General features: G+C 41.4%; 1 protein-coding gene across 1 annotated transcript in view; it reads left to right on the top strand.

The window, feature by feature from the left end:
• Positions 1–1,052: 1,052 nt before the first annotated feature.
• Positions 1,053–11,863, top strand: part of LOC310856555 (cingulin-like) — a 51,790-nt gene continuing 40,979 nt past the window's right edge. The window contains exon 1 of the mRNA XM_083762026.1: positions 1,053–1,195. The gene's annotated coding sequence lies outside the window, so the exon portion shown is untranslated. The remainder of the gene's footprint in view (positions 1,196–11,863) is intronic.

The raw sequence follows: 11,863 nt of genomic DNA, 5'->3' as shown, positions 1-11,863 counted from the left end.
AATATATAAATATTAAAAATATTTTTTGCCATCTTGTGTATATGAGAACAAATGTGACCAAATTTGACTGAGAGACTGCCATTGGAGTTTTTTGAAATTTAGTTTTTTCATGTCATATGAAAGCAGGGAATCATAGCTTCAAATTGACATTGGTTGTTCAGTTTGACCCACCCATTTTGGAGATATTAGATATTAGCTTATAGAGTAATGTCCTAATGCAGAAAACAGCGAGTTGAGAAAACAGGCTTGAAAGGTTCACTTCTGTGGTCTCCAACATTACACCTAGCGACATGTTTAAGCATTTATTTCATATTTACATGTCGATTTCAGCTCTGACACTTATTTCAGACATGTTCTAGTATGTGAAGAGTCTGCCTGTGCTATTAACTCATTTTGGAAAAAATAAAAATAAAAAATGTTTTTCTCCTCTGGTGAAAAGCTGGAATGTGCGCGATGACAGTCTCTCAGTCAAATCTGATCACAAATATTTAGTTCTGGTTTCGTGTGTGTGTGTGTGTGTGTGTGTGTGTGTGTGTGTGAATTATACCCCTGGGAGTTATGCCCTGGGAGTTTTTGGCTATGAAAAGTGTGCCTTGGCACAAAGAAGTTGGGAAACAAGCTGCATTAGTCTACGGATCCCATTTAATGGCATTTCTATCTCTGGGACCCCCAATTAATATTGTAAAATCAATGTTAATTTAACTCTGAGTGTGTAGGCTACAAATGACGGGTCCATTTGGTTCCATTTGTACACTCTCAAAGTTACAGACCCATATAAGGGTCAATTTGCAGGTTACAAACTATCATTTAGCTGGGGACCCCCTGGAACTCCCTCAAGGACCCCTAGGGGTCCCCGGACCACTGGTTGGGAACCACTGTTCTAACTACAAGTGGGCGGATCACTTTCCATCCACGCTCCTACAATCCTGAGTTCTTATTGGACCCCCCGACGGACCCTCGCTAGGGTCAGACCGACACCCAGGAGTGTGAGAGTGGTGAGACAAAGGTAACAGGTTGCCGTCACAAATGAACCATGGACTTACAGACACAGGTTTGATGGATTTATTACAATAATAACAATAAAGATCCGATCCCCAGCTAAGCCTGCACCGCCCAGCCCAGCGCGTCTATAGAAATTTGGACCAGAGACAACAAGTGGAATTATAGCAGTGATCCAAAAAAAGAAAGAACATAGGTATGTTGTACAATATTATAATAATGTAATGTTGTTTCGGACTTCGTGAGGAAATCCAAAGTATATAACTATTCGTCCAATCCATATAAACCTGCGCGATGATGATCGGAGGTGATTTGCCACAATAAAACATGGTATAGTTGTATGTGTTGTGCACTATATTAACTCTATTAAGGTGTTGTTATAACCTGCTGTATTACCCGATCATCTTTTAATAGCGGGTTATAATTTATAATCCCCTCGTCATCCCCCCATCATTCATTTTGAAACTATGTAGCGAGAGTTTTTGTTCGGTTGAGGTGGTGTTGTTGCGCCGGAACCGGTGGCCTATCGAATTCTGTGACTGCGTCCTCTGGTTGTTTTAGGCCAGGGAGGGGGTGAATTACTTTCCCCACGTTAGTTTTATGGATGTCACCGGATCGTCTCTTGTTTGTTTACAGACCATTTGCCCACAGTGCCCCGTCGTCGTCCTCTCAATTTGCACTCGTCTGGGTAACAGACTCTGATGGGTCACCAACTAGGCTGTGACAGTCCTGGGTTGGTTGGTAGGCTGGCTGGTTAGCCCACAGGAGCTAACGATAATAGCTGAGTTTAATATTAAAGTTGTTGTGTGATTAGATATAGCGCGTCTTATTATATGGACTGTGGATGGAATCATGAATGCAGCAGCTCCTATTAAAAATAAATGCTGTCCCTCTGGTAGATCTGCTGCAATAAGTTGATTCATTTAGTTCGTTATTGCTGACAGACAGGTCAGTGCACCTCCATTCCATGTAGGTGAAGGAAGGTGATCTTTCTTACAACCTGTGTGATCTTATACCGTGGTGGGCTGTCCTGTGTCCTTTCTAACAGTTATTACAATATATAATTGATTTAAGTATTTAACAGTTTGCAGAATAGAATGGGTATACATTTCACATGAAAGTACAACTCAATACAAAGACTGGACGACACACTGGTAAAGCATTACACTTGTTTACAGCAGGGTCCACCCTTTTCAATTCATCAGAAACACACACAACATACAACAGAATCAATCGCTATAATAACTTGGAGATTAAAGATAGCAATACACAAGATGTCTGCATTTCTCAATTGAAGAGTAAAACTATGTGGCCTATTGGTGGCGCTATAGCAGGGCTCTTCAACGTTGTTCAGGTCAAGGACCCCTTGACCTGGCGCGCGCGCACACACACACACACACACACACACACACACACACACACACACACACACACACACACACACACACACACACACACACACACACACACACACACACTACATGATTTCAAAGATATATAGCTTCACAAACTTGTTTGACAGCACTAGCATCAGTGTTGTTGTGTACATTCATGTTTTTTGTTTGTTTGTTTGTTATAATTACACATATTTTCTGTTAATATGTTGGATTCATGTTTATTTTCAGACATTTCACCACTTAACAGACACCCCAATACTTGGTAAACATGCACTTTTGGCTCTGTTCTTGGTCTGCTATAGGGTTCAAGTGGTTAATAAAAAAAAACGCACTTGGAGCATAGCATGGCATTATTATGCCCATTTCATTCTGACATGTCTTGTGTAGCAGTGTTGTTTTTGGCAGCACATTTTTATTTTAGTTTTAGTCATAGAGACTTGAATAGTTTTCTTTTAGTTTTAGTCACACTTTAGTCACCCGGAATGTTTTAGTTTTAGTCGACTAAATATCATAAGATTTTATTCGACAAATTCTACAGTTGATTTAGTCGACTAAAATGTATTTTGGCGGGCCTTCATGCCGTACGTCATAATGACTGATTTGACACTTGCTGAAAAGAGCCAATCTACAAGCTCACAACGCGTTGCAGCGCATGCAACCAATAAATGACTTACTGGATCGCATGTCCACTAGTCCCTTCCTAACATTTTAGTCTAGTTTTTATTTGTTGAAGAAATTGTCAATCTTAGTTTCAGTCATCTTAGCTTATTTCGTTTCCATTTAGTTTTCGTCCGTGACAAAAGGTAGCCGACGAACATTTATCATCTTAGTTTTATTCGACGAAAAAAACACTGTTGTGTAGGCTACACATTGGGCATTTTGGGATAAAGGATGCACTGACCGTAGAAAAGGCTATTGGGTCGGCAAAATGCTTGAATGGTGCTAATTTTTATAATCGTTTCCTTGTTGAAAAATGTTCATACATTTTTAACCGGCGGCGGCATCGGGAGCAATTAGGTTCAGTGTCTTGAGCAAGGACACTTCGACACTAACTCTGGGGGAGCCCGGGTTCGAACTGGGAACCTTTCGGTTTCCATCATGCCACTCTACCCCTGAATGTGTGTGTGAATGGGTGAATGTAATGCACAATCTATGTAAAGCGCCTTGGATAAATGCGCTATTATAAATGCAACATTTAACATTTAAACATCACAGGGGGGAGGAACTTGGGAGCAACTTGGACACTCAGGCATGAAGGAAGCATGAGTTCAAGTCCGTTGCTCTCCCCATGTCCCCCATATATGGGGACTAGGTTGGCGGAGTGTGTGTAGAGCCCAGGATCACATTAGATAATTGACACAGGGGTGAAAAATGGGTTACAAAATCGTTGGATAAAAATTATAAAGAAAAATAAATAAACATCTTCCAAAAATATACAAGCTTACTACGTGGAACGTTTCAAATTGTTTTGAAAGTGTAAAATTATTAGAAATGTTTCAGTACTCTTTTTATAATTAAGTTATTTGTCATATCTGACCCGTGCAACTTTTGATTATGAAGCCTAAAAGGCAAACAGTAATATTAATATTTTGATTGTTGTGTTGTGTTCCAATGTTCAATGCCAAAAACACAGTTCATCACAATTATTTGTATGACAATTAATTGTACGTTATTATCTTTTTAACCCATTCAGGACGGGAACCCCTTTTTGGTGTTTTAAGCATTATGTTATATATATATATATATATATATATATATATATATATATATATATGTTATTTAGCTTAAAAAAAATAGATCTACAAGCTCATAGCTTGTAGCTCATAGCTTGTAGATATGCACTTCAAATGTTGAAAATGTGTCGCAAATCTTTGAATATATATTCTTTCAGAGCGACTCAAATCTTTGCTTCTTGTACTGTAGGCCTAGGTCCCTGGAACAACATATTTTCAGATTGGGATCGGCGGCCAATTAGCCTACATGTAATTTTTGGGGTCCTTGACATGAAATAGTTTGAGAACCACTGATATAGAAATGTCTTCTAAATGTCTCATTTAGAAGACATTTTTAGAATTAGCTTGTGACAGATATCCCTACCTGTGCGAATGAGAGATTGAAAGCAACTTAACGTGCCCCAGCATTTATATTCTATATATTCATCTATATTCATTCCATATTCCATCTATATTCTTCCATAAATGTATGCTGTAATATGAGCCTGTAGATCTGCTATGTTTGGTACTTTCTCTGTACAAGAAAGTACAGAGACAACGGAGGTTCAGTTTACTAAGTACAGGCCAGAGAGGGTTTGTGAATGTTGGAGAGAATGAGGGCAGGGCAGCATTCATTCACTCCTGCATCTACTGTAGAGATATGCTGCTAGTTGTGTGGTATTTGGTGACACTGAGGTCCCTCTTTTGTTATGCCAATGTACTGCCAAGAAGAAGCTGTGTGTGTCTGTCTGTGTGTCTGTGTGTCTGTGTGTCTGTGTGTGTGTGTGTGTGTGTGTGTGTGTGTGTGTGTGTGTGTGTGTGTGTGTGTGTGTGTGTGTGTGTGTGCGTCAGTGAAAGAGCAGCAGTATCTGGTTCACTCGCGGAGTGGTGGGGGAGATGGGATGGGATGATGGGAAGTGTCTCGTTTAAGTCAATAGGCTCTATAGATTTAAAGACCTCGAGTCGTGACAAATCATGACAACAAACACAATATTTTGGACCAAACAAATAATTACAAAGAAGAAAAGCAACCGTTTTTTTTTCCTACTTTCTAATTCTTTGTTTGGCCCAAAACATTGTGTTTATTGTCATGATTTGTCACGACAAGAGTTGGCTTTGTCCGCGGCGTAAACGTCTTTAAATAAATACTTTCTGAAAAGTCTATGAGGAAAATGAACGGGGATTAGTTTTCCGGGTCTATACTCTATAGTCTATACATATCATAGAGTATTAAAAGGATAGAGACTGAACTGGAGCGATAGCCCCCCCCCCCCCCCCCCCCCCCCCCCGCTATTCATTTCAGTAGAAGTTGCTCAGTGGCGTTTTGAAGCACCCGGAAGAACCGTCTACTTCCGCATCCCGGCTGCCTCTGATTGGCCTGCCGACACAGCCGGTGTCTCCGAGGTGGAAGATACATGCTGGAATAAGCTGGATAGTCTGCTGCGCGAGGTTACTCCGTGGTGGGAAATAAAGAAATAATACAAGTCAAGTAGGAAATATAATAGCCACAAGAGAATGACAGCTTGGAACGCGCGACAGCAACTTTTATTTTTGTAGAAGAGGTAAACTAATATTGTTTATGCCGTTGGCCTGTTTATTTGTATACATGTGTAAACTTTAAACCTTATTGTACTGTAAAAAAGTCTCTTTTCCCTTGATCTTTATTAGTATAATAGTATTAGTTCAGTGTTAGTTTAGATTAATACACGATAATCAACACTAACACTTTAATATAGAACACAGCCAAATCAAATCATAGTAGGCCTACATAGGCATACGTGTTCAATCAATTATTCAATCAAAGCAAATGGCACAAACAATATTAGTTTGCCTCTTCTACAAAAAGTTACAAATTACTGTCGCGTGTTGCCATTCTCTTGTACTATTTCTGTATTATTTCCCACCACGGAGTAGCCTTGCATCTCGGAGGACAGGCAAGAGCGGCAGTGTCGGTAGGCCAATCAGAGGCAGGCGGGGCGTTACCATGTCTATGCTCGGACGTAGAAAGAATATACGCCCTTGGCGCACATCAGGCAGCCATATTGGAATCGTTACTTCCTTCACAGGTGTTACTGTAATGACACTAATGAAGGCTCTGTTCCATACCGGTCCATGAGCCAGAGCTCCAAAATTGGAACGTTAAAATGAATTGAGTGGGCAAAACCTATATTAGATCGTTATCACCATGAAACTTCCCCAGTTGAGTACTTACACAAAGACAATGATTTGATTGTTTTCCAAATCTTAAAAAAGTAAATATGCAAATTCAGCATTATATATGAAAGTATGCAAAAACAATCAAATATGAAAAAGCTACTACTGTGGAAGGGTTATCATATAAATTTACTTATTTTGATCCTATAAACAATGTAATATAGGGTAATTAACGTTCCAATTTTGGAGGTCTGCAGGCTCATGAACTTAATTTGTTCAAACTGGTTCTGAATTGAGCCGGGTCCCAACCAGTGGAAAGGGTGTCATAGAGGGTGCTGTCTGATATTGTGCATGTTGGCTCACTGGAAACACCCAAAGTGTGTTAAAAATGGCCGCATACAGGCGTGTGACTCTGAGATTGTACAAACGTAACCATGTGGACTCATACTACGTGTCCTTTTTGTACACTCAGAGACGGGTATTGATGTTAAATAATCACACCCGTACATGTGAAGTGAGGGGCGCTAATATATTAAAGTCTAACTCTAATGTTGATTGGGTGATGTAATGGTGATGTAAAAACAAACGATGATAACATAAAACATGAAACGCCATGAACAATACAGAGACACGTCACGGTATGACGTAAATGACACATTATGACGTATGTTTTCCCTTCATTGTCAATGGCGTTTACAAAACAAACATTGAACTGAAGACAAACATTAAACCTGTGTATAGGAGGACGTTGGAGAACCACTACTGTGCTATGCTAAATGGAACAGTGTATATGTCATTGTAACACCTGTGAAGGAAGAAAGTAAGGAAGAGGCCCAATTAATTTCCAATATGACTGCATAGAGCCTATTGGTGGAGGTCAGCACGATATGCACATCACGGCTACAACATATGACCGTTTCTGACCAAGGCTAAGTCATCACATTTTATTTTTATGTGAAAGCAGGAAATCATATAGCTTCAAATTGACATATTGGTTGTTCAATTTGACCCACGAGTTTTGGAGATATGGCGTGTAGAGTAATGTTGAGAAAACAGGCTTGAAAGGTTCACTTCTGTGGTCTCTAATATTACACCTAGCTCCATGTTTAAGCATTTATTTCATATTTAGATGTCGATGTCAGCTCTGACACTTATTTCAGACATGCTCTATAGTGTGTGAGGAGTCTGCCTGTGCTATTAACTCATTTTGGATTAAAAAAAACCCAAAATCAAAACAGTTTTTCTCCTCTCCTGAACAGTTAGTCTTGCCGCCATGTCTCTGTATCGAAAAGAGTCACATATTTTCTTCACGACTTCATAGACGAATGAACCAGTAAGACGCCCAGAGGCGAGAAGTGACCTCTTCAACCACCTGTTGGGCATGTCATTAATTATAAGCAACATTATGAAAAAATAAATAAAAGTCCAATCTTTTTCAAAATGTTGACAGACTTTCTGCAAGCTCACAACATGTCACGATGCCACATATAGCTTGGTTCTTAGACATACAGTACATCCAGAACCTTTGCTCTATATGGACAATGGCTGGGGTTACATTAAATATAATATTTGCCTTGCTGCAGTGCTGGCCAGGACCGGCTGTTTGTGTGCATTGCTGTGCAGTCTAGCAGTGCTGCACTGCACTGTATAGTCTATGTCATTTGCTCGGTATGCTTCAAGGACAAACATTGCGAAAGGTGAAGGCAGTTATTGTGTTCATACAATGTGCCGAATGCCGATTAGTCAGACTACAAAGCAAACTGAAAAAGAAAACCACTCTCACTTGACTCCACCTCTTGCTGATGGTAAATGACACATTGATTTGAATTTAAATAGCACTTTTTTATCCAAAGTGCCTTACAATGTCCATTACATTCACCCATTCACAGTGCTGCCGTTGCTGCTTATTATAAGCGACTTTGCGGGCTTCTTTTTCTGTAAAGTTGCTTGTAAAAATTGATAGTTGCAGGTTTCATGTTTTTTGGCATTGTTTTTACATTTAGGTTATTATAGTGCTTATTTGGGCTGTGTGTGTGTGTATGTGTGTGTGTGTGTGTGTGTGTGTGTGTGTGAGATAATTAGAAACAAGAAAAACTCTAAAAGTGTTTTACCCTGCACTGTCTTTCTTCTTTCTAATTATTAGTTTGACCCCAAAAACATTCATTATTATCATGATTTGTCAGGGACGTACCTGACCATTTGGTTGCCCTACTCGTAGGATATTTGTGCTGCCCTGTAAACTGTAAACTCCACTGTTCATTTGACCGTGAGAGTGAACACAGAGAGGGAAACAAACCTACACAGTCGGAGTTCATGGCTATATTAACTCTCTCCGAGAGTGTACAAATGTGCGTGCGTGTGTGTGTGTGTGTGTGTGTGTGTGTCTATGCAATGTTATATTGGTTTTGTGGAGGAACTGACTCAGTTTTATCACCAAACACTGATAAGAGAGTGTGTCATTCATCTCTCTATCTCTCTCTCTCTCTCTCTCTCTCTAGGCCAGGGTGACATATTGTTGCAACAATACAATGTTGTGCTCCATGAGTGTTGTTGACCCATTTTTTAGACTGGGTTAGACTGGGTTCAGTTCACATTCCACAGCCATTTCTGACTGTTCTGCTGCCAACTAAACTACTGTACCATTAAAAATATGTTGTTGGAACTAAATAATGTTCTAGCCCATGAAACCCTTTTTCATGTCAAGGACCCCCAAATTCACATTAATTAGGCCCGCGGACCCCCATTTGAAAAGATATCCCAGGGAGGGACCCCCCCCACATAAGAATTTTTATACGGCTATATAACAGGGATTCTCAACCCGTTTCATTTCAGGGACCCCCAGTTTGACATGCATTTAGGCTACGGACCCCCCATTTAATGGCATTTCTATCTCTGGGACCCTCAATTTAGATTGTAAAATCAATGCTAATTTAACTCAGTACAGACAGTACAGACCCATAAGGGTCCATTTCGTTACAAACTATAATTTAGCTGGGGACCCCCTGGAACTCCCTCAAGGACCCCTGGGTCCTACAAACTTGTAGCTCGTAGCGTGCCACCGAGTGGCACGCTACGAGCTTGTATAGGTCTGCTATTTTTGAAAAATTGAAGAACGACTGACAGAAACATAGCTTTTTCAGAAAACTGTCAGGATTTAGAAGACAATTTTAGAATCTGATCTCAGGTCAAAATGGGTTAAATAAATACTTTTGGAAACGTCTATCTATGGGGAAAAATGAAGGGGGAATTATTTCCTGGTGCCCTTGTCGTTCTCAAAGAGGGCGGGACTGCGACGCTCTGTAAACTCCAGTGTTAATTTGACCGTGAGAGTGAACACAGAGAGGGAAACAAACCTACACAGTCGGAGTTCATGGCTATAACTCTCTCCGAGAGTGTACAAATGTGCGTGTATGCATGCGCGCGCGTGTGTGTGTGTGTGTGTGTGTCTATGCAATGTTATATTGGTTTTGTGGAGGAACTGACTCAGTTTTATCACCAAACACTGATAAGAGAGAAGATGTGTCATTCCTCTCTCTCTCTCTCTCTCTCTCTCTCTCTCTCTAGGCCAGGGTGACATATTGTTGCAACAATACAATGTTGTGCTCCATGAGTGTTGTTGACCCATTTTTTTTAGACTGGGTTAGACTGGGTTCAGTTCACATTCCACAGCCATTTCTGACTGTTCTGCTGCCAACTAAACTACTGTACCATAAAAAATATGTTTTTGGAACTAAATCATTTTCTAGCCCAGTGGTTCCCCAAACCCTTTTTCATGTCAAGGACCCCAACATTCACATTAATTAGGCCCGCGGACCTAACCTGACGCTGCCAGATCCAAGAAGCTTGCTACACAAATTTGTTTCACAGCTTATTGTCTCCACCAGGCCGAAGGCATGTGGGGAGAGTATGTTTTGCACTCCGTCCGTCCGCGTGTCCGTCCGTCCGTCCGTCCGTCCGTCCGTGTGTCCGTGTGTCCGTGAACAGCTAATCTCGGCCACCGTTAACCCGGTCGATGCCATATTTTGCACACACACTCCCTGGATGCCAACCATGAACCTCTGCCCCAAACTTTCCAGAACGGCCTGTTATAGCGCCACCAGGAGGCCGCTTTGTGCAAAACAAGTTTTTGCACAGTACACCTACAGATTTTGTCCAAACATCACGCAAATTGGTACACAGTCTCTCTAGAGCCATTCAACGAAACGGGTCTTTCAGATTTATCAGACTCCATCCTGATTGGTTAAGATTGGCTTCCAAAGTTCACAGGAGTGCTCAGTTTCAAACAAAATGCTGCAAATCATGAACACATCGCGTGATTTCCGTGAAATTGTGCACCCACATTCCCACTAGGCCGAGGACGAAATGCCACATGAACAATTTCAACTCAGCCTCAAGGTGGCGCTATAACTGGCCGAAAAGTGTTTTTACCTCTAACTGCACGGATCTGTGGATAACCTGGTGGAGACCTGTGCCCGGAAGGGCACTTTTTCTAGTTGGGATCTGGGATCACGGAAGCAAATTTGATGACGGGGCTGTTCCTTTTTTTCAAGATACTTGGTAGATGATTGGATGGGACCGTCTGTCTATCACCGTGTGGGCGTGCAAACACAACCAATCATATTGACGTGTCTATATAGCTTCACGTCCGGTTTCGCACATATCCCGCCCTTAGCTCACGCTGATTGGTCCGGTACGGAACGGATTTTTGTCAGCTCAACTGCCTGAGAGATCCCAGATGAGTGCTGTGTTGGGGAACATGGTTACCCAATACCGCCCTCATCTGGCAGCGTCAGTTTACCGCGGACCCCCCTTTTGAAAAGATTTTACTATAGATTGTACAATCAATGCTAATTTAACTCAGTACAGTCAGTACAGACCCATAAGGGTCCATTTCGTTCCAAACTATCATTTAGATGGGGACCCCCTGGAACTCCCTCAAGAACCCCTGGGAATCCCTGGTCTAGCGTACTAATCTACACTGAACTAGCTACTGTAGTTCCACCCCCCAGGCTATGGAACGACCTCCCAGGCTATGGAATGACCCCCCCCCCCCCCCCCCCCCACACACACACACACCTGGAATGGGTGGCCTCTGGCTGTGGACCTTTTTAAAAACATTGTTTTAAAGACCCACCTTTTCAGATAGGCCTTTGTAACATAGCCTAATCCTGTATTGATTTCTCAACTTTCACCAGTGCCGACTGTTCCGTTTTCTTGCTTTCTTGCGTCTCCATGCTTTATTGTTATATTGTTGATGTTTAGCTTTTATTGTTGTGAAGCACTTTGGGGACTGAAAGGTGCTCTTCATCAGTGGTACCCAAACCTTTTGTCATGTTAAGGACCCCCAAAATGACACTCATTAGCCTGTGGACCCCCCATTAGAAAATATACGCCAAGGACCCCCCCCCCCCCCATAAGAGAAGAATTCTACGGCTCTCGCTGTGATTTTCAACCATTGTCGTTTCAAGGGCTCTGCAGGTTTGACCTGAATTAGTCTACGTTCCCCCATTTCCCCCATTTTTAAAGGTATAGTGATTTCACTCAAAAAACCTTAGGTTTCGTTTTTGGCTGGGACCTAAAGGCCGATTCATACTCCTATTT

Source organism: Protomyctophum parallelum, assembly GCF_964188405.1.
Source record: "Protomyctophum parallelum genome assembly, chromosome: 3".
In the NCBI taxonomy this organism is placed as follows: Eukaryota; Metazoa; Chordata; class Actinopteri; order Myctophiformes; family Myctophidae; genus Protomyctophum; species Protomyctophum parallelum.
Note: the sequence above shows the minus strand (reverse complement) of the source record. Positions and strands in the feature narration are given on the sequence as shown.